Source organism: Opisthocomus hoazin, chromosome 11 (assembly GCF_030867145.1).
Source record: "Opisthocomus hoazin isolate bOpiHoa1 chromosome 11, bOpiHoa1.hap1, whole genome shotgun sequence".
In the NCBI taxonomy this organism is placed as follows: Eukaryota; Metazoa; Chordata; class Aves; order Opisthocomiformes; family Opisthocomidae; genus Opisthocomus; species Opisthocomus hoazin.
The window spans coordinates 26503518-26525905 of record NC_134424.1 but is presented as its reverse complement, the minus strand read 5'-3'; positions in this window follow the sequence as shown (position 1 = coordinate 26525905).

The following is a 22388-nucleotide window of genomic DNA, read 5'->3' as shown; positions in this document are numbered from 1 at the left end:
TTCCCAGGCTACGTTTGAAGTTTGAGGTGGCAAGACAAGCAAGGAGCCCCAGTCTCTGTGCCTCTGTGCGAGCAGTGTCGTGGGCAGATGAGCCTGAGCAACAGCTTTCCAGGCTAGCACCTTCTGGCTGCCAGCTATCTGCAGACGTTCGCACTTTCGGAGCAGGGCTGTGATAGAAGCCTGGCAGGGACACCACCATTCCCAGCATGCGTTTGAGGTTTCAAGTGGCAAGATAAGCAAGCAGCCCCAGTCTCTGTGCCTCTGTGCGAGCAGTGCCATGGGCAGATGAGGCTGAGCAACAGCTTTCCACACTAGCACCTTCTGGCTGCCAGCTATCTGCAGACGTTCGCATTTCAAGAGCAGGGCTGCGAAAGGAGCCTAGCAGGTACACCATCTTTCCCAGGCTACGTTTGAAGTTTGAGGTGGCAAGACAAGCAAGGAGCCCCAGTCTCTGTGCCTCTGTGCGAGCAGTGTCGTGGGCAGATGAGCCTGAGCAACAGCTTTCCAGGCTAGCCTCTTCTGCCTGCCAGCTATCTGCAGACGTTCGCATTTTCGGAGCAGGTCTGCCGCAGGCTCCTGGCACAGACACCAAGAGCTACGTTTGAAATTTGAGGTGGCAAGACAAGCAAGCAGCCCCATTCTCTGTGCCTCTGTGCGAGCACTGCCATGGGCAGATGAGGCTGAGCAACAGCTTTCCAGGCTAGCCCCTTCTGCCTGCCAGCTATCTGCAGACGTTCGCATTTTCGGGGCAGGGCTGCGAAAGGAGCCTGGCTGGACACGAACTTTCCCAGGCTACGTTTGAAGTTTGAGGTGGCAAGACAAGCAAGCAGCCCCATTCTCTGTGCCTCTGTGCGAGCAGTGTCGTGGGCAGATGAGGCTGAGCAACAGCTTTCCAGGCTAGCCCCTTCTGGCTGCCAGCTATCTGCAGACGTTCGCATTTTCGGGGCAGGGCTGCGAAAGGAGCCTGGCTGGGACACGAACTTTCCCAGGCTACGTTTGAAGTTTGAGGTGGCAAGACAAGCAAGGAGCCCCAGTCTCTGTGCCTCTGTGCGAGCAGTGTCGTGGGCAGATGAGCCTGAGCAACAGCTTTCCAGGCTAGCACCTTCTGGCTGCCAGCTATCTGCAGACGTTCGCACTTTCGGAGCAGGGCTGTGATAGAAGCCTGGCAGGGACACCACCATTCCCAGCATGCGTTTGAGGTTTCAAGTGGCAAGATAAGCAAGCAGCCCCAGTCTCTGTGCCTCTGTGCGAGCAGTGCCATGGGCAGATGAGGCTGAGCAACAGCTTTCCACACTAGCACCTTCTGGCTGCCAGCTATCTGCAGACGTTCGCATTTCAAGAGCAGGGCTGCGAAAGGAGCCTAGCAGGTACACCATCTTTCCCAGGCTACGTTTGAAGTTTGAGGTGGCAAGACAAGCAAGGAGCCCCAGTCTCTGTGCCTCTGTGCGAGCAGTGTCGTGGGCAGATGAGCCTGAGCAACAGCTTTCCAGGCTAGCCTCTTCTGCCTGCCAGCTATCTGCAGACGTTCGCATTTTCGGAGCAGGTCTGCCGCAGGCTCCTGGCACAGACACCAAGAGCTACGTTTGAAATTTGAGGTGGCAAGACAAGCAAGCAGCCCCATTCTCTGTGCCTCTGTGCGAGCACTGCCATGGGCAGATGAGGCTGAGCAACAGCTTTCCAGGCTAGCCCCTTCTGCCTGCCAGCTATCTGCAGACGTTCGCATTTTCGGGGCAGGGCTGCGAAAGGAGCCTGGCTGGACACGAACTTTCCCAGGCTACGTTTGAAGTTTGAGGTGGCAAGACAAGCAAGCAGCCCCATTCTCTGTGCCTCTGTGCGAGCAGTGTCGTGGGCAGATGAGGCTGAGCAACAGCTTTCCAGGCTAGCCCCTTCTGGCTGCCAGCTATCTGCAGACGTTCGCACTTTCGGAGCAGGGCTGTCATAGGAGCCTAGCAGGTACACCATCTTTCCCAGGCTACGTTTGAAGTTTGAGGTGGCAAGACAAGCAAGGAGCCCCATTCTCTGTGCCTCTCTGCGAGCAGTGCCGTGGGCAGATGAGGCTGAGGAACAGCTTTCCAGGCTAGCCCCTTCTGCCTGCCAGCTATCTGCCGACGTTCGCATTTCAAGAGCAGGGCTGCGAAAGGAGCCTAGCAGGTACACCATCTTTCCCAGGCTACGTTTGAAGTTTGAGGTGGCAAGACAAGCAAGCAGCCCCAGTCTCTGTGCCTCTGTGCGAGCAGTGTCGTGGGCAGATGAGCCTGAGCAACAGCTTTCCAGGCTAGCACCTTCTGGCTGCCAGCTATCTGCAGACGTTCGCACTTTCGGAGCAGGGCTGTGATAGAAGCCTGGCAGGGACACCACCATTCCCAGCATGCGTTTGAGGTTTCAAGTGGCAAGATAAGCAAGCAGCCCCAGTCTCTGTGCCTCTGTGCGAGCAGTGCCATGGGCAGATGAGGCTGAGCAACAGCTTTCCACACTAGCACCTTCTGGCTGCCAGCTATCTGCAGACGTTCGCATTTCAAGAGCAGGGCTGCGAAAGGAGCCTAGCAGGTACACCATCTTTCCCAGGCTACGTTTGAAGTTTGAGGTGGCAAGACAAGCAAGGAGCCCCAGTCTCTGTGCCTCTGTGCGAGCAGTGTCGTGGGCAGATGAGCCTGAGCAACAGCTTTCCAGGCTAGCCCCTTCTGCCTGCCAGCTATCTGCAGACGTTCGCATTTTCGGAGCAGGTCTGCCGCAGGCTCCTGGCACAGACACCAAGAGCTACGTTTGAAATTTGAGGTGGCAAGACAAGCAAGCAGCCCCATTCTCTGTGCCTCTGTGCGAGCACTGCCATGGGCAGATGAGGCTGAGCAACAGCTTTCCAGGCTAGCCCCTTCTGCCTGCCAGCTATCTGCAGACGTTCGCATTTTCGGGGCAGGGCTGCGAAACGAGCCTGGCTGGACACGAACTTTCCCAGGCTACGTTTGAAGTTTGAGGTGGCAAGACAAGCAAGCAGCCCCATTCTCTGTGCCTCTGTGCGAGCAGTGTCGTGGGCAGATGAGGCTGAGCAACAGCTTTCCAGGCTAGCCCCTTCTGGCTGCCAGCTATCTGCAGACGTTCGCATTTCAAGAGCAGGGCTGCGAAAGGAGCCTAGCAGGTACACCATCTTTCCCAGGCTACGTTTGAAGTTTGAGGTGGCAAGACAAGCAAGGAGCCCCATTCTCTGTGCCTCTCTGCGAGCAGTGCCGTGGGCAGATGAGGCTGAGCAACAGCTTTCCAGGCTAGCCCCTTCTGCCTGCCAGCTATCTGCAGACGTTCGCATTTTCGGGGCAGGGCTGACGCAGGCTCCTGGCACAGACCACAAGAGCTACGTTTGAAGTTTCAGGTGGCTAGACAAGCAAGCAGACCCAGTCTCTGTGCCTCTGTGCGAGCACTGCCATGGGCAGATGAGGCTGAGCAACAGCTTTCCAGGCTAGCCCCTTCTGCCTGCCAGCTATCTGCAGACGTTCGCATTTTCGGAGAAGGGCTGACGCAGGCTCCTGGCACAGACCTCAAGAGCTACGTTTGAAGTTTGAAGTGGCAAGATAAGCAAGCAGCCCCAGTATGTGTGCCTCTGTGCGAGCACTGCCATGGGCAGATGAGGCTGAGCAACAGCTTTCCAGGCTAGCACCTTCTGGCTGCCAGCTATGTGCAGACGTTCGCACTTTCGGAGCAGGGCTGTGATAGGAGCCTGGCAGGGACACCACCATTCCCAGCATGCGTTTGAGGTTTCAAGTGGCAAGATAAGCAAGCAGCCCCAGTATCTGTGCCTCTGTGCGAGCAGTGCCATGGGCAGATGAGGCTGAGCAACAGCTTTCCACACTAGCACCTTCTGGCTGCCAGCTATCTGCAGACGTTCGCACTTTCGGAGCAGGGCTGCGAAAGGAGCCTGGCTGGGACACCAACTTTCCCAGGCTACGTTTGAAGTATGAGATGGCAAGACAAGCAAGTAGCCCCATTCCCTGTGCCTCTGTGCGAGCACTGCCATGGGCAGATGAGGCTGAGCAACAGCTTTCCAGGCTAGCCCCTTCTGCCTGCCAGCTATCTGCAGACGTTCTCATTTCAAGAGCAGGGCTGCGAAAGGAGCCTAGCAGGTACACCATCTTTCCCAGGCTACGTTTGAAGTTTGAGGTGGCAAGACAAGCAAGGAGCCCCATTCTCTGTGCCTCTGTGCGAGCAGTGCCATGGGCAGATGAGGCTGAGCAACAGCTTTCCAGGCTAGCCCCTTCTGGCTGCCAGCTATCTGCAGACGTCCGTATTTTCAGAGCAGGGCTGCCGCAGGCTCCTTTCACAGACACCAAGTGCTACGTTTGAAATTTGAGGTGGCAAGACAAGCAAGCAGACCCAGTCTCTGTGCCTCTCTGCGAGCACTGCCATGGGCAGATGAGGCTGAGCAACAGCTTTCCAGGCCAGCACCTTCTGGCTGCCAGCTATCTGCAGAAGTTCGCATTTTCGGGGCAGGGCTGACTCAGGCTCCTGGCAGAGACCACAAGAGCTACGTTTGAAGTTTGAGGTGGCAAGACAAGGAAGCAGCCCCATTCTCTGTGCCTCTGTGCGAGCAGTGCCGTGGGCAGATGAGGCTGAGCAACAGCATTCCAGGCTAGCCCCTTCTGGCTGCCAGCTATCTGCAGACGTTCGCACTTTCGGAGCAGGGCTGTCATAGGAGCCTAGCAGGTACACCATCTTTCCCAGGCTACGTTTGAAGTTTGAGGTGGCAAGACAAGCAAGGAGCCCCATTCTCTGTGCCTCTCTGCGAGCAGTGCCGTGGGCAGATGAGGCTGAGCAACAGCTTTCCAGGCTAGCCCCTTCTGCCTGCCAGCTATCTGCCGACGTTCGCATTTCAAGAGCAGGGCTGCGAAAGGAGCCTAGCAGGTACACCATCTTTCCCAGGCTACGTTTGAAGTTTGAGGTGGCAAGACAAGCAAGCAGCCCCAGTCTCTGTGCCTCTGTGCGAGCAGTGCCGTGGGCAGATGAGGCTGAGCAACAGCATTCCAGGCTAGCCCCTTCTGCCTGGCAGCTATCTGCAGACGTTCGTATTTTCAGAGCAGGGCTGCCGCAGTCTCCTTTCACAGACACCAAGTGCTACGTTTGAAATTTGAGGTGGCAAGACAAGCAAGCAGCCCCATTCTCTGTGCCTCTCTGCGAGCACTGCCATGGGCAGATGAGGCTGAGCAACAGCTTTCCAGGGTAGCCCCTTCTGGCTGCCAGCTATCTGCAGACGTTCGCATTTTCGGGGCAGGGCTGCGAAAGGAGCCTGGCTGGGACACGAACTTTCCCAGGCTACGTTTGAAGTTTGAGGTGGCAAGACAAGCAAGGAGCCCCAGTCTCTGTGCCTCTGTGCGAGCAGTGTCGTGGGCAGATGAGCCTGAGCAACAGCTTTCCAGGCTAGCACCTTCTGGCTGCCAGCTATCTGCAGACGTTCGCACTTTCGGAGCAGGGCTGTGATAGAAGCCTGGCAGGGACACCACCATTCCCAGCATGCGTTTGAGGTTTCAAGTGGCAAGATAAGCAAGCAGCCCCAGTCTCTGTGCCTCTGTGCGAGCAGTGCCATGGGCAGATGAGGCTGAGCAACAGCTTTCCACACTAGCACCTTCTGGCTGCCAGCTATCTGCAGACGTTCGCATTTCAAGAGCAGGGCTGCGAAAGGAGCCTAGCAGGTACACCATCTTTCCCAGGCTACGTTTGAAGTTTGAGGTGGCAAGACAAGCAAGGAGCCCCAGTCTCTGTGCCTCTGTGCGAGCAGTGTCGTGGGCAGATGAGCCTGAGCAACAGCTTTCCAGGCTAGCCCCTTCTGCCTGCCAGCTATCTGCAGACGTTCGCATTTTCGGAGCAGGTCTGCCGCAGGCTCCTGGCACAGACACCAAGAGCTACGTTTGAAATTTGAGGTGGCAAGACAAGCAAGCAGCCCCATTCTCTGTGCCTCTGTGCGAGCACTGCCATGGGCAGATGAGGCTGAGCAACAGCTTTCCAGGCTAGCCCCTTCTGCCTGCCAGCTATCTGCAGACGTTCGCATTTTCGGGGCAGGGCTGCGAAACGAGCCTGGCTGGACACGAACTTTCCCAGGCTACGTTTGAAGTTTGAGGTGGCAAGACAAGCAAGCAGCCCCATTCTCTGTGCCTCTGTGCGAGCAGTGTCGTGGGCAGATGAGGCTGAGCAACAGCTTTCCAGGCTAGCCCCTTCTGGCTGCCAGCTATCTGCAGACGTTCGCATTTCAAGAGCAGGGCTGCGAAAGGAGCCTAGCAGGTACACCATCTTTCCCAGGCTACGTTTGAAGTTTGAGGTGGCAAGACAAGCAAGGAGCCCCATTCTCTGTGCCTCTCTGCGAGCAGTGCCGTGGGCAGATGAGGCTGAGCAACAGCTTTCCAGGCTAGCACCTTCTGCCTGCCAGCTATCTGCAGACGTTCGCATTTTCGGAGCAGGGCTGACGCAGGCTCCTGGCACAGACCACAAGAGCTACGTTTGAAGTTTCAGGTGGCTAGACAAGCAAGCAGAACCAGTCTCTGTGCCTCTGTGCGAGCACTGCCATGGGCAGATGAGGCTGAGCAACAGCTTTCCAGGCTAGCCCCTTCTGCCTGCCAGCTATCTGCAGACGTTCGCATTTTCGGAGAAGGGCTGACGCAGGCTCCTGGCACAGACCACAAGAGCTACGTTTGAAGTTTGAAGTGGCAAGATAAGCAAGCAGCCCCAGTATCTGTGCCTCTGTGCGAGCACTGCCATGGGCAGATGAGGCTGAGCAACAGCTTTCCACACTAGCACCTTCTGGCTGCCAGCTATCTGCAGACGTTCGCACTTTCGGAGCAGGGCTGCGAAAGGAGCCTGGCTGGGACACCAACTTTCCCAGGCTACGTTTGAAGTATGAGATGGCAAGACAAGCAAGTAGCCCCATTCCCTGTGCCTCTGTGCGAGCACTGCCATGGGCAGATGAGGCTGAGCAACAGCTTTCCAGGCTAGCCCCTTCTGCCTGCCAGCTATCTGCAGACGTTCTCATTTCAAGAGCAGGGCTGCGAAAGGAGCCTAGCAGGTACACCATCTTTCCCAGGCTACGTTTGAAGTTTGAGGTGGCAAGACAAGCAAGGAGCCCCATTCTCTGTGCCTCTGTGCGAGCAGTGCCATGGGCAGATGAGGCTGAGCAACAGCTTTCCAGGCTAGCCCCTTCTGGCTGCCAGCTATCTGCAGACGTCCGTATTTTCAGAGCAGGGCTGCCGCAGGCTCCTTTCACAGACACCAAGTGCTACGTTTGAAATTTGAGGTGGCAAGAAAAGCAAGCAGACCCAGTCTCTGTGCCTCTCTGCGAGCACTGCCATGGGCAGATGAGGCTGAGCAACAGCTTTCCACACTAGCACCTTCTGGCTGCCAGCTATCTGCAGACGTTCGCATTTTCGGGGCAGGGCTGACTCAGGCTCCTGGCAGAGACCACAAGAGCTACGTTTGAAGTTTGAGGTGGCAAGACAAGGAAGCAGCCCCAGTCTCTGTGCCTCTGTGCGAGCACTGCCATGGGCAGATGAGGCTGAGCAACAGCTTTCCAGGCTAGCACCTTCTGGCTGCCAGCTATCTGCAGACGTTCGCACTTTCGGAGCAGGGCTGTGATAGGACCCTGGCAGGGACACCACCATTCCCAGCATGCGTTTGAAGTTTGAGGTGGCAAGACAAGCAAGCAGCCCCAGTCTCTGTGCCTCTGTGCGAGCAGTGCCGTGGGCAGATGAGGCTGAGCAACAGCATTCCAGGCTAGCCACTTCTGCCTGGCAGCTATCTGCAGACGTTCGTATTTTCAGAGCAGGGCTGCCGTAGTCTCCTTTCACAGACACCAAGTGCCACGTTTGAAATTTGAGGTGGCAAGACAAGCAAGCAGCCCCATTCTCTGTGCCTCTCTGCGAGCACTGCCATGGGCAGATGAGGCTGAGCAAGAGCTTTCCAGGCTAGCCCCTTCTGGCTGCCAGCTATCTGCAGACGTTCGCATTTTCGGGGCAGGGCTGCGAAAGGAGCCTGGCTGGGACACGAACTTTCCCAGGCTACGTTTGAAGTTTGAGGTGGCAAGACAAGCAAGGAGCCCCAGTCTCTGTGCCTCTGTGCGAGCAGTGTCGTGGGCAGATGAGCCTGAGCAACAGCTTTCCAGGCTAGCACCTTCTGGCTGCCAGCTATCTGCAGACGTTCGCACTTTCGGAGCAGGGCTGTAATAGAAGCCTGGCAGGGACACCACCATTCCCAGCATGCGTTTGAGGTTTCAAGTGGCAAGATAAGCAAGCAGCCCCAGTCTCTGTGCCTCTGTGCGAGCAGTGCCATGGGCAGATGAGGCTGAGCAACAGCTTTCCACACTAGCACCTTCTGGCTGCCAGCTATCTGCAGACGTTCGCATTTCAAGAGCAGGGCTGCGAAAGGAGCCTAGCAGGTACACCATCTTTCCCAGGCTACGTTTGAAGTTTGAGGTGGCAAGACAAGCAAGGAGCCCCAGTCTCTGTGCCTCTGTGCGAGCAGTGTCGTGGGCAGATGAGCCTGAGCAACAGCTTTCCAGGCTAGCCCCTTCTGCCTGCCAGCTATCTGCAGACGTTCGCATTTTCGGAGCAGGTCTGCCGCAGGCTCCTGGCACAGACACCAAGAGCTACGTTTGAAATTTGAGGTGGCAAGACAAGCATGCAGCCCCATTCTCTGTGCCTCTCTGCGAGCACTGCCATGGGCAGATGAGGCTGAGCAACAGCTTTCCAGGCTAGCACCTTCTGCCTGCCAGCTATCTGCAGACGTTCGCATTTTCGGGGCAGGGCTGCGAAAGGAGCCTGGCTGGACACGAACTTTCCCAGGCTACGTTTGAAGTTTGAGGTGGCAAGACAAGCAAGCAGCCCCAGTCTCTGTGCCTCTGTGCGAGCAGTGCCATGGGCAGATGAGGCTGAGCAACAGCTTTCCAGGCTAGCCCCTTCTGGCTGCCAGCTATCTGCAGACGTTCGCATTTCAAGACCAGGGCTGCGAAAGGAGCCTAGCAGGTACACCATCTTTCCCAGGCTACGTTTGAAGTTTGAGGTGGCAAGACAAGCAAGGAGCCCCATTCTCTGTGCCTCTCTGCGAGCAGTGCCGTGGGCAGATGAGGCTGAGCAACAGCTTTCCAGGATAGCCCCTTCTGGCTGCCAGCTATCTGCAGACGTTCGCACTTTCGGAGCAGGGCTGTGATAGGAGCCTGGCAGGGACACCACCTTTCCCAGAATGCGTTTGAAGTTTCAAGTGGCAAGTTAAGGAAGCAGCCCCATTCTCTGTGCCTCTATTCGAACAGTGCCATGGGCAGATGAGGCTGAGCAACAGCTTTCCAGGCTAGCCCCTTCTGGCTGCCAGCTATCTGCAGACGTTCGTATTTTCAGAGCAGGGCTGCCGCAGGCTCCTTTCACAGACACCAAGTGCTACGTTTGAAATTTGAGGTGGCAAGACAAGCAAGCAGACCCAGTCTCTGTACCTCTCTGCGAGCACTGCCATGGGCAGATGAGGCTGAGCAACAGCTTTCCAGGCTAGCACCTTCTGGCTGCCAGCTATCTGCAGACGTTCGCATTTTCGGGGCAGGGCTGACTCAGGCTCCTGGCAGAGACCACAAGAGCTACGTTTGAAGTTTGAGGTGGCAAGACAAGCAAGCAGCCCCAGTCTCTGTGCCTCTGTGCGAGCACTGCCATGGGCAGATGAGGCTGAGCAACAGCTTTCCAGGCTAGCACCTTCTGGCTGCCAGCTATCTGCAGACGTTCGCACTTTCGGAGCAGGGCTGTGATAGGAGCCTGGCAGGGACACCACCATTCCCAGCATGCGTTTGAGGTTTCAAGTGGCAAGATAAGCAAGCAGCCCCATTCTCTGTGCCTCTATGCGAGCAGTGCCATGGGCAGATGAGGCTGAGCAACAGCTTTCCAGGCTAGCCCCTTCTGCCTGCCAGCTATCTGCCGACGTTCGCATTTCAAGAGCAGGGCTGCGAAAGGAGCCTAGCAGGTACACCATCTTTCCCAGGCTACGTTTGAAGTTTGAGGTGGCAAGACAAGCAAGCAGCCCCAGTCTCTGTGCCTCTGTGCGAGCAGTGCCGTGGGCAGATGAGGCTGAGCAACAGCATTCCAGGCTAGCCCCTTCTGCCTGGCAGCTATCTGCAGACGTTCGTATTTTCAGAGCAGGGCTGCCGCAGTCTCCTTTCACAGACACCAAGTGCTACGTTTGAAATTTGAGGTGGCAAGACAAGCAAGCAGACCCATTCTCTGTGCCTCTCTGCGAGCACTGCCATGGCCAGATGAGGCTGAGCAACAGCTTTCCAGGCTAGCCCCTTCTGGCTGCCAGCTATCTGCAGACGTTCGCATTTTCGGGGCAGGGCTGCGAAAGGAGCCTGGCTGGGACACGAACTTTCCCAGGCTACGTTTGAAGTCTGAGGTGGCAAGACAAGCAAGGAGCCCCAGTCTCTGTGCCTCTGTGCGAGCAGTGTCGTGGGCAGATGAGCCTGAGCAACAGCTTTCCAGGCTAGCACCTTCTGGCTGCCAGCTATCTGCAGACGTTCGCATTTCAAGAGCAGGGCTGCGAAAGGAGCCTAGCAGGTACACCATCTTTCCCAGGCTACGTTTGAAGTTTGAGGTGGCAAGACAAGCAAGGAGCCCCAGTCTCTGTGCCTCTCTGCGAGCAGTGCCGTGGGCAGATGAGCCTGAGCAACAGCTTTCCAGGCTAGCCCCTTCTGCCTGGCAGCTATCTGCAGACGTTCGCATTTTCGGAGCAGGGCTCCCGGAGGCTCCCAGCACAGAACGCCATAAGCTACGTTTGAAGTTTGAGGTGGCAAGACAAGCAAGCAGCCCCATTCTCTGTGCCTCTGTGCGAGCACTGCCATGGGCAGATGAGGCTGAGCAACAGCTTTCCAGGCTAGCCCCTTCTGCCTGCCAGCTATCTGCAGACGTTCGCATTTTCGGGGCAGGGCTGCGAAACGAGCCTGGCTGGACACGAACTTTCCCAGGCTACGTTTGAAGTTTGAGGTGGCAAGACAAGCAAGCAGCCCCATTCTCTGTGCCTCTGTGCGAGCAGTGTCGTGGGCAGATGAGGCTGAGCAACAGCTTTCCAGGCTAGCCCCTTCTGGCTGCCAGCTATCTGCAGACGTTCGCATTTCAAGAGCAGGGCTGCGAAAGCAGCCTAGCAGGTACACCATCTTTCCCAGGCTACGTTTGAAGTTTGAGGTGGCAAGACAAGCAAGGAGCCCCATTCTCTGTGCCTCTCTGCGAGCAGTGCCGTGGGCAGATGAGGCTGAGCAACAGCTTTCCAGGCTAGCCCCTTCTGCCTGCCAGCTATCTGCCGACGTTCGCATTTCAAGAGCAGGGCTGCGAAAGGAGCCTAGCAGGTACACCATTTTTCCCAGGCTACGTTTGAAGTTTGAGGTGGCAAGACAAGCAAGCAGCCCCATTCTCTGTGCCTCTGTGCGAGCAGTGCCGTGGGCAGATGAGGCTGAGCAACAGCATTCCAGGCTAGCCCCTTCTGCCTGGCAGCTATCTGCAGACGTTCGTATTTTCAGAGCAGGGCTGCCGCAGTCTCCTTTCACAGACACCAAGTGCTACGTTTGAAATTTGAGGTGGCAAGACAAGCAAGCAGCCCCATTCTCTGTGCCTCTATGCGAACAGTGCCATGGGCAGATGAGGCTGAGCAACAGCTTTCCAGGCTAGCCCCTTCTGGCTGCCAGCTATCTGCAGACGTTCGCATTTCAAGAGCAGGGCTACGAAAGGAGCCTAGCAGGTACACCATCTTTCCCAGGCTACGTTTGAAGTTTGAGGTGGCAAGACAAGCAAGGAGCCCCATTCTCTGTGCCTCTGTGCGAGCAGTGCCGTGGGGAGATGAGGCTGAGCAACAGCTTTCCAGGCTAGCCCCTTCTGGCTGCCAGCTATCACCAGACGTTCGCATTTCAAGAGCAGGGCTGCGAAAGGAGCCTGACTGGGACACCAACTTTCCCAGGCTACGTTTGAAGTATGAGGTGGCAAGACAAGCAAGTAGCCCCATTCCCTGTGCCTCTGTGCGAGCAGTGCCATGGGCAGATGAGGCTGAGCAACAGCTTTCCACACTAGCACCTTCTGGCTGCCAGCTATCTGCAGACGTTCGCATTTTCGGGGCAGGGCTGCGAAAGGAGCCTGGCTGGACACGAACTTTCCCAGGCTACGTTTGAAGTTTGAGGTGGCAAGACAAGCAAGCAGCCCCAGTCTCTGTGCCTCTGTGCGAGCAGTGCCATGGGCAGATGAGGCTGAGCAACAGCTTTCCAGGCTAGCCCCTTCTGGCTGCCAGCTATCTGCAGACGTTCGCATTTCAAGACCAGGGCTGCGAAAGGAGCCTAGCAGGTACACCATCTTTCCCAGGCTACGTTTGAAGTTTGAGGTGGCAAGACAAGCAAGGAGCCCCATTCTCTGTGCCTCTCTGCGAGCAGTGCCGTGGGCAGATGAGGCTGAGCAACAGCTTTCCAGGATAGCCCCTTCTGGCTGCCAGCTATCTGCAGACGTTCGCACTTTCGGAGCAGGGCTGTGATAGGAGCCTGGCAGGGACACCACCTTTCCCAGAATGCGTTTGAAGTTTCAAGTGGCAAGTTAAGGAAGCAGCCCCATTCTCTGTGCCTCTATTCGAACAGTGCCATGGGCAGATGAGGCTGAGCAACAGCTTTCCAGGCTAGCCCCTTCTGGCTGCCAGCTATCTGCAGACGTTCGTATTTTCAGAGCAGGGCTGCCGCAGGCTCCTTTCACAGACACCAAGTGCTACGTTTGAAATTTGAGGTGGCAAGACAAGCAAGCAGACCCAGTCTCTGTACCTCTCTGCGAGCACTGCCATGGGCAGATGAGGCTGAGCAACAGCTTTCCAGGCTAGCACCTTCTGGCTGCCAGCTATCTGCAGACGTTCGCATTTTCGGGGCAGGGCTGACTCAGGCTCCTGGCAGAGACCACAAGAGCTACGTTTGAAGTTTGAGGTGGCAAGACAAGCAAGCAGCCCCAGTCTCTGTGCCTCTGTGCGAGCACTGCCATGGGCAGATGAGGCTGAGCAACAGCTTTCCAGGCTAGCACCTTCTGGCTGCCAGCTATCTGCAGACGTTCGCACTTTCGGAGCAGGGCTGTGATAGGAGCCTGGCAGGGACACCACCATTCCCAGCATGCGTTTGAGGTTTCAAGTGGCAAGATAAGCAAGCAGCCCCATTCTCTGTGCCTCTATGCGAGCAGTGCCATGGGCAGATGAGGCTGAGCAACAGCTTTCCAGGCTAGCCCCTTCTGCCTGCCAGCTATCTGCCGACGTTCGCATTTCAAGAGCAGGGCTGCGAAAGGAGCCTAGCAGGTACACCATCTTTCCCAGGCTACGTTTGAAGTTTGAGGTGGCAAGACAAGCAAGCAGCCCCAGTCTCTGTGCCTCTGTGCGAGCAGTGCCGTGGGCAGATGAGGCTGAGCAACAGCATTCCAGGCTAGCCCCTTCTGCCTGGCAGCTATCTGCAGACGTTCGTATTTTCAGAGCAGGGCTGCCGCAGTCTCCTTTCACAGACACCAAGTGCTACGTTTGAAATTTGAGGTGGCAAGACAAGCAAGCAGACCCATTCTCTGTGCCTCTCTGCGAGCACTGCCATGGCCAGATGAGGCTGAGCAACAGCTTTCCAGGCTAGCCCCTTCTGGCTGCCAGCTATCTGCAGACGTTCGCATTTTCGGGGCAGGGCTGCGAAAGGAGCCTGGCTGGGACACGAACTTTCCCAGGCTACGTTTGAAGTCTGAGGTGGCAAGACAAGCAAGGAGCCCCAGTCTCTGTGCCTCTGTGCGAGCAGTGTCGTGGGCAGATGAGCCTGAGCAACAGCTTTCCAGGCTAGCACCTTCTGGCTGCCAGCTATCTGCAGACGTTCGCATTTCAAGAGCAGGGCTGCGAAAGGAGCCTAGCAGGTACACCATCTTTCCCAGGCTACGTTTGAAGTTTGAGGTGGCAAGACAAGCAAGGAGCCCCAGTCTCTGTGCCTCTCTGCGAGCAGTGCCGTGGGCAGATGAGCCTGAGCAACAGCTTTCCAGGCTAGCCCCTTCTGCCTGGCAGCTATCTGCAGACGTTCGCATTTTCGGAGCAGGGCTCCCGGAGGCTCCCAGCACAGAACGCCATAAGCTACGTTTGAAGTTTGAGGTGGCAAGACAAGCAAGCAGCCCCATTCTCTGTGCCTCTGTGCGAGCACTGCCATGGGCAGATGAGGCTGAGCAACAGCTTTCCAGGCTAGCCCCTTCTGCCTGCCAGCTATCTGCAGACGTTCGCATTTTCGGGGCAGGGCTGCGAAACGAGCCTGGCTGGACACGAACTTTCCCAGGCTACGTTTGAAGTTTGAGGTGGCAAGACAAGCAAGCAGCCCCATTCTCTGTGCCTCTGTGCGAGCAGTGTCGTGGGCAGATGAGGCTGAGCAACAGCTTTCCAGGCTAGCCCCTTCTGGCTGCCAGCTATCTGCAGACGTTCGCATTTCAAGAGCAGGGCTGCGAAAGCAGCCTAGCAGGTACACCATCTTTCCCAGGCTACGTTTGAAGTTTGAGGTGGCAAGACAAGCAAGGAGCCCCATTCTCTGTGCCTCTCTGCGAGCAGTGCCGTGGGCAGATGAGGCTGAGCAACAGCTTTCCAGGCTAGCCCCTTCTGCCTGCCAGCTATCTGCCGACGTTCGCATTTCAAGAGCAGGGCTGCGAAAGGAGCCTAGCAGGTACACCATCTTTCCCAGGCTACGTTTGAAGTTTGAGGTGGCAAGACAAGCAAGCAGCCCCATTCTCTGTGCCTCTGTGCGAGCAGTGCCGTGGGCAGATGAGGCTGAGCAACAGCATTCCAGGCTAGCCCCTTCTGCCTGGCAGCTATCTGCAGACGTTCGTATTTTCAGAGCAGGGCTGCCGCAGTCTCCTTTCACAGACACCAAGTGCTACGTTTGAAATTTGAGGTGGCAAGACAAGCAAGCAGCCCCATTCTCTGTGCCTCTATGCGAACAGTGCCATGGGCAGATGAGGCTGAGCAACAGCTTTCCAGGCTAGCCCCTTCTGGCTGCCAGCTATCTGCAGACGTTCGCATTTCAAGAGCAGGGCTACGAAAGGAGCCTAGCAGGTACACCATCTTTCCCAGGCTACGTTTGAAGTTTGAGGTGGCAAGACAAGCAAGGAGCCCCATTCTCTGTGCCTCTGTGCGAGCAGTGCCGTGGGGAGATGAGGCTGAGCAACAGCTTTCCAGGCTAGCCCCTTCTGGCTGCCAGCTATCACCAGACGTTCGCATTTCAAGAGCAGGGCTGCGAAAGGAGCCTGACTGGGACACCAACTTTCCCAGGCTACGTTTGAAGTATGAGGTGGCAAGACAAGCAAGTAGCCCCATTCCCTGTGCCTCTGTGCGAGCAGTGCCATGGGCAGATGAGGCTGAGCAACAGCTTTCCACACTAGCACCTTCTGGCTGCCAGCTATCTGCAGACGTTCGCACTATCGGAGCAGGGCTGTGATAGCAGCCTGGCTGGGACACCACCGTTCCCAGTATGCGTTTGAAGTTTCAAGTGGCAAGATAAGCAAGCAGCCCCATTCTCTGTGCCTCTATGCGAACAGTGCCATTGGCAGATGAGGCTGAGCAACAGCTTTCCAGGCTAGCCCCTTCTGGCTGCCAGCTATCTGCCGACGTTCGCATTTCAAGACCAGGGCTGCGAAAGGAGCCTATCAGGTACACCATCTTTTCCAGGCTACGTTTGAAATTTGAGGTGGCAAGACAAGCAAGGAGCCCCATTCTATGTGCCTCTGTGCGAGCAGTGTCGTGGGCAGATGAGCCTGAGCAACAGCTTTCCAGGCTAGCACCTTCTGGCTGCCAGCTATCTGCAGACGTTCGCACTTTCGGAGCAGGGCTGTGATAGGAGCCTGGCAGGGACACCACCATTCCCAGCATGCGTTTGAGGTTTCAAGTGGCAAGATAAGCAAGCAGCCCCAGTATCTGTGCCTCTGTGCGAGCAGTGCCATGGGCAGATGAGGCTGAGCAACAGCTTTCCACACTAGCACCTTCTGGCTGCCAGCTATCTGCAGACGTTCGCACTTTCGGAGCAGGGCTGCGAAAGGAGCCTGGCTGGGACAACAACTTTCCCAGGCTACGTTTGAAGTATGAGGTGGCAGGACAAGCAAGTAGCCCCATTCCCTGTGCCTCTGTGCGAGCACTGCCATGGGCTGATGAGGCTGAGCAACAGCTTTCCAGGCTAGCCCCTTCTGCCTGCCAGCTATCTGCAGACGTTCTCATTTCAAGAGCAGGGCTGCGAAAGGAGCCTAGCAGGTACACCATCTTTCCCAGGCTACGTTTGAAGTTTGAGGTGGCAAGACAAGCAAGGAGCCCCATTCTCTGTGCCTCTGTGCGAGCAGTGCCATGGGCAGATGAGGCTGAGCAACAGCTTTCCAGGCTAGCCCCTTCTGGCTGCCAGCTATCTGCAGACGTTCGTATTTTCAGAGCAGGGCTGCCGCAGGCTCCTTTCACAGACACCAAGTGCTACGTTTGAAATTTGAGGTGGCAAGACAAGCAAGCAGACCCAGTCTCTGTACCTCTCTGCGAGCACTGCCATGGGCAGATGAGGCTGAGCAACAGCTTTCCAGGCTAGCACCTTCTGGCTGCCAGCTATCTGCAGACGTTCGCACTTTCAGAGCAGGGCTGTGATAGGACCCTGGCAGGGACACCACCATTCCCAGCATGCGTTTGAGGTTTCAAGTGGCAAGATAGGCAAGCAGCCCCATTCTCTGTGCCTCTATGCGAGCAGTGCCATGGGCAGATGAGGCTGAGCAACAGCTTTCCAGGCTAGCCCCTTCTGCCTGCCAGCTATCTGCCGACGTTCGCAAATCAAGAGCAGGTCTGCGAAAGGAGCCTAGCAGGTACACCATCTTTCCCAAGCTACGTTTGAAGTTTGAGGTGGCAAGACAAGCAAGCAGCCCCAGTCTCTGTGCCTCTGTGCGAGCAGTGCCGTGGGCAGATGAGGCTGAGCAACAGCATTCCAGGCTAGCCCCTTCTGCCTGGCAGCTATCTGCAGACGTTCGTATTTTCAGAGCAGGGCTGCCGCAGTCTCCTTTCACAGACACCAAGTGCTACGTTTGAAATTTGAGGTGGCAAGACAAGCAAGCAGCCCCATTCTCTGTGCCTCTCTGCGAGCACTGCCATGGGCAGATGAGGCTGAGCAACAGCTTTCCAGGCTAGCCCCTTCTGGCTGCCAGCTATCTGCAGACGTTCGCATTTTCGGGGCAGGGCTGCGAAAGGAGCCTGGCTGGGACACGAACTTTCCCAGGCTACGTTTGAAGTTTGAGGTGGCAAGACAAGCAAGGAGCCCCAGTCTCTGTGCCTCTGTGCGAGCAGTGTCGTGGGCAGATGAGCCTGAGCAACAGCTTTCCAGGCTAGCACCTTCTGGCTGCCAGCTATCTGCAGACGTTCGCAGTTTCGGAGCAGGGCTGTGATAGAAGCCTGGCAGGGACACCACCATTCCCAGCATGCGTTTGAGGTTTCAAGTGGCAAGATAAGCAAGCAGCCCCAGTCTCTGTGCCTCTGTGCGAGCAGTGCCATGGGCAGATGAGGCTGAGCAACAGCTTTCCACACTAGCACCTTCTGGCTGCCAGCTATCTGCAGACGTTCGCATTTCAAGAGCAGGGCTGCGAAAGGAGCCTAGCAGGTACACCATCTTTCCCAGGCTACGTTTGAAGTTTGAGGTGGCAAGACAAGCAAGCAGCCCCAGTCTCTGTGCCTCTGTGCGAGCAGTGCCGTGGGCAGATGAGGCTGAGCAACAGCATTCCAGGCTAGCCCCTTCTGCCTGGCAGCTATCTGCAGACGTTCGTATTTTCAGAGCAGGGCTGCCGCAGTCTCCTTTCACAGACACCAAGTGCTACGTTTGAAATTTGAGGTGGCAAGACAAGCAAGCAGCCCCATTCTCTGTGCCTCTCTGCAAGCACTGCCATGGGCAGATGAGGCTGAGCAACAGCTTTCCAGGCTAGCCCCTTCTGGCTGCCAGCTATCTGCAGACGTTCGCATTTTCGGGGCAGGGCTGCGAAAGGAGCCTGGCTGGGACACGAACTTTCCCAGGCTACGTTTGAAGTTTGAGGTGGCAAGACAAGCAAGGAGCCCCAGTCTCTGTGCCTCTGTGCGAGCAGTGTCGTGGGCAGATGAGCCTGAGCAACAGCTTTCCAGGCTAGCCCCTTCTGCCTGCCAGCTATCTGCAGACGTTCGCATTTTCGGAGCAGGTCTGCCGCAGGCTCCTGGCACAGACACCAAGAGCTACGTTTGAAATTTGAGGTGGCAAGACAAGCAAGCAGCCCCATTCTCTGTGCCTCTGTGCGAGCACTGCCATGGGCAGATGAGGCTGAGAAACAGCTTTCCAGGCTAGCCCCTTCTGCCTGCCAGCTATCTGCAGACGTTCGCATTTTCGGGGCAGGGCTGCGAAACGAGCCTGGCTGGACACGAACTTTCCCAGGCTACGTTTGAAGTTTGAGGTGGCAAGACAAGCAAGCAGCCCCATTCTCTGTGCCTCTGTGCGAGCAGTGTCGTGGGCAGATGAGGCTGAGCAACAGCTTTCCAGGCTAGCCCCTTCTGGCTGCCAGCTATCTGCAGACGTTCGCATTTCAAGAGCAGGGCTGCGAAAGGAGCCTAGCAGGTACACCATCTTTCCCAGGCTACGTTTGAAGTTTGAGGTGGCAAGACAAGCAAGGAGCCCCATTCTCTGTGCCTCTCTGCGAGCAGTGCCGTGGGCAGATGAGGCTGAGCAACAGCTTTCCAGGCTAGCCCCTTCTGCCTGCCAGCTATCTGCCGACGTTCGCATTTCAAGAGCAGGGCTGCGAAAGGAGCCTAGCAGGTACACCATCTTTCCCAGGCTACGTTTGAAGTTTGAGGTGGCAAGACAAGCAAGCAGCCCCAGTCTCTGTGCCTCTGTGCGAGCAGTGCCGTGGGCAGATGAGGCTGAGCAAAAGCTTTCCAGGCTAGCCCCTTCTGCCTGGCAGCTATCTGCAGACGTTCGTATTTTCAGAGCAGGGCTGCCGCAGTCTCCTTTCACAGACACCAAGTGATACGTTTGAAATTTGAGGTGGCAAGACAAGCAAGCAGCCCCATTCTCTGTGCCTCTCTGCAAGCACTGCCATGGGCAGATGAGGCTGAGCAACAGCTTTCCAGGCTAGCCCCTTCTGGCTGCCAGCTATCTGCAGACGTTCGCATTTTCGGGGCAGGGCTGCGAAAGGAGCCTGGCTGGGACACGAACTTTCCCAGGCTACGTTTGAAGTTTGAGGTGGCAAGACAAGCAAGGAGCCCCAGTCTCTGTGCCTCTGTGCGAGCAGTGTCGTGGGCAGATGAGCCTGAGCAACAGCTTTCCAGGCTAGCACCTTCTGGCTGCCAGCTATCTGCAGACGTTCGCACTTTCGGAGCAGGGCTGTGATAGAAGCCTGGCAGGGACACCACCATTCCCAGCATGCGTTTGAGGTTTCAAGTGGCAAGATAAGCAAGCAGCCCCAGTCTCTGTGCCTCTGTGCGAGCAGTGCCATGGGCAGATGAGGCTGAGCAACAGCTTTCCACACTAGCACCTTCTGGCTGCCAGCTATCTGCAGACGTTCGCATTTCAAGAGCAGGGCTGCGAAAGGAGCCTAGCAGGTACACCATCTTTCCCAGGCTACGTTTGAAGTTTGAGGTGGCAAGACAAGCAAGGAGCCCCAGTCTCTGTGCCTCTGTGCGAGCAGTGTCGTGGGCAGATGAGCCTGAGCAACAGCTTTCCAGGCTAGCCCCTTCTGCCTGCCAGCTATCTGCAGACGTTCGCATTTTCGGAGCAGGTCTGCCGCAGGCTCCTGGCACAGACACCAAGAGCTACGTTTGAAATTTGAGGTGGCAAGACAAGCAAGCAGCCCCATTCTCTGTGCCTCTGTGCGAGCACTGCCATGGGCAGATGAGGCTGAGCAACAGCTTTCCAGGCTAGCCCCTTCTGCCTGCCAGCTATCTGCAGACGTTCGCATTTTCGGGGCAGGGCTGCGAAAGGAGCCTGGCTGGACACGAACTTTCCCAGGCTACGTTTGAAGTTTGAGGTGGCAAGACAAGGAAGCAGCCCCATTCTCTGTGCCTCTGTGCGAGCAGTGTCGTGGGCAGATGAGGCTGAGCAACAGCTTTCCAGGCTAGCCCCTTCTGGCTGCCAGCTATCTGCAGACGTTCGCAATTTCGGAGCAGGGCTGTCATAGGAGCCTAGCAGGTACACCGTCTTTCCCAGGCTACGTTTGAAGTTTGAGGTGGCAAGACAAGCAAGGAGCCCCATTCTCTGTGCCTCTCTGCGAGCAGTGCCGTGGGCAGATGAGGCTGAGCAACAGCTTTCCAGGCTAGCCCCTTCTGCCTGCCAGCTATCTGCCGACGTTCGCATTTCAAGAGCAGGGCTGCGAAAGGAGCCTAGCAGGTACACCATCTTTCCCAGGCTACGTTTGAAGTTTGAGGTGGCAAGACAAGCAAGCAGCCCCAGTCTCTGTGCCTCTGTGCGAGCAGTGCCGTGGGCAGATGAGGCTGAGCAACAGCATTCCAGGCTAGCCCCTTCTGCCTGGCAGCTATCTGCAGACGTTCGTATTTTCAGAGCAGGGCTGCCGCAGTCTCCTTTCACAGACACCAAGTGCTACGTGTGAAATTTGAGGTGGCAAGACAAGCAAGCAGCCCCATTCTCTGTGCCTCTCTGCGAGCACTGCCATGGGCAGATGAGGCTGAGCAACAGCTTTCCAGGCTAGCCCCTTCTGGCTGCCAGCTATCTGCAGACGTTCGCATTTTCGGGGCAGGGCTGCGAAAGGAGCCTGGCTGGGACACGAACTTTCCCAGGCTACGTTTGAAGTTTGAGGTGGCAAGACAAGCAAGCAGCCCCAGTCTCTGTGCCTCTGTGCGAGCAGTGTCGTGGGCAGATGAGCCTGAGCAACAGCTTTCCAGGCTAGCACCTTCTGGCTGCCAGCTATCTGCAGACGTTCGCACTTTCGGAGCAGGGCTGTGATAGAAGCCTGGCAGGGACACCACCATTCCCAGCATGCGTTTGAGGTTTCAAGTGGCAAGATAAGCAAGCAGCCCCAGTCTCTGTGCCTCTGTGCGAGCAGTGCCATGGGCAGATGAGGCTGAGCAACAGCTTTCCACACTAGCACCTTCTGGCTGCCAGCTATCTGCAGACGTTCGCATTTCAAGAGCAGGGCTGCGAAAGGAGCCTAGCAGGTACACCATCTTTCCCAGGCTACGTTTGAAGTTTGAGGTGGCAAGACAAGCAAGGAGCCCCAGTCTCTGTGCCTCTGTGCGAGCAGTGTCGTGGGCAGATGAGCCTGAGCAACAGCTTTCCAGGCTAGCCCCTTCTGCCTGCCAGCTATCTGCAGACGTTCGCGTTTTCGGAGCAGGTCTGCCGCAGGCTCCTGGCACAGACACCAAGAGCTACGTTTGAAATTTGAGGTGGCAAGACAAGCAAGCAGCCCCATTCTCTGTGCCTCTGTGCGAGCACTGCCATGGGCAGATGAGGCTGAGCAACAGCTTTCCAGGCTAGCCCCTTCTGCCTGCCAGCTATCTGCAGACGTTCGCATTTTCGGGGCAGGGCTGCGAAACGAGCCTGGCTGGACACGAACTTTCCCAGGCTACGTTTGAAGTTTGAGGTGGCAAGACAAGCAAGCAGCCCCATTCTCTGTGCCTCTGTGCGAGCAGTGTCGTGGGCAGATGAGGCTGAGCAACAGCTTTCCAGGCTAGCCCCTTCTGGCTGCCAGCTATCTGCAGACGTTCGCATTTCAAGAGCAGGGCTGCGAAAGGAGCCTAGCAGGTACACCATCTTTCCCAGGCTACGTTTGAAGTTTGAGGTGGCAAGACAAGCAAGGAGCCCCATTTTCTGTGCCTCTCTGCGAGCAGTGCCGTGGGCAGATGAGGCTGAGCAACAGCTTTCCAGGCTAGCCCCTTCTGCCTGCCAGCTATCTGCAGACGTTCGCATTTTCGGAGCAGGGCTGACGCAGGCTCCTGGCACAGACCACAAGAGCTACGTTTGAAGTTTCAGGTGGCTAGACAAGCAAGCAGACCCAGTCTCTGTGCCTCTGTGCGAGCACTGCCATGGGCAGATGAGGCTGAGCAACAGCTTTCCAGGCTAGCCCCTTCTGCCTGCCAGCTATCTGCAGACGTTCGCATTTTCGGAGAAGGGCTGACGCAGGCTCCTGGCACAGACCACAAGAGCTACGTTTGAAGTTTGAAGTGGCAAGATAAGCAAGCAGCCCCAGTATCTGTGCCTCTGTGCGAGCACTGCCATGGGCAGATGAGGCTGAGCAACAGCTTTCCAGGCTAGCACCTTCTGGCTGCCAGCTATGTGCAGACGTTCGCACTTTCGGAGCAGGGCTGTGATAGGAGCCTGGCAGGGACACCACCATTCCCAGCATGCGTTTGAGGTTTCAAGTGGCAAGATAAGCAAGCAGCCCCAGTATCTGTGCCTCTGTGCG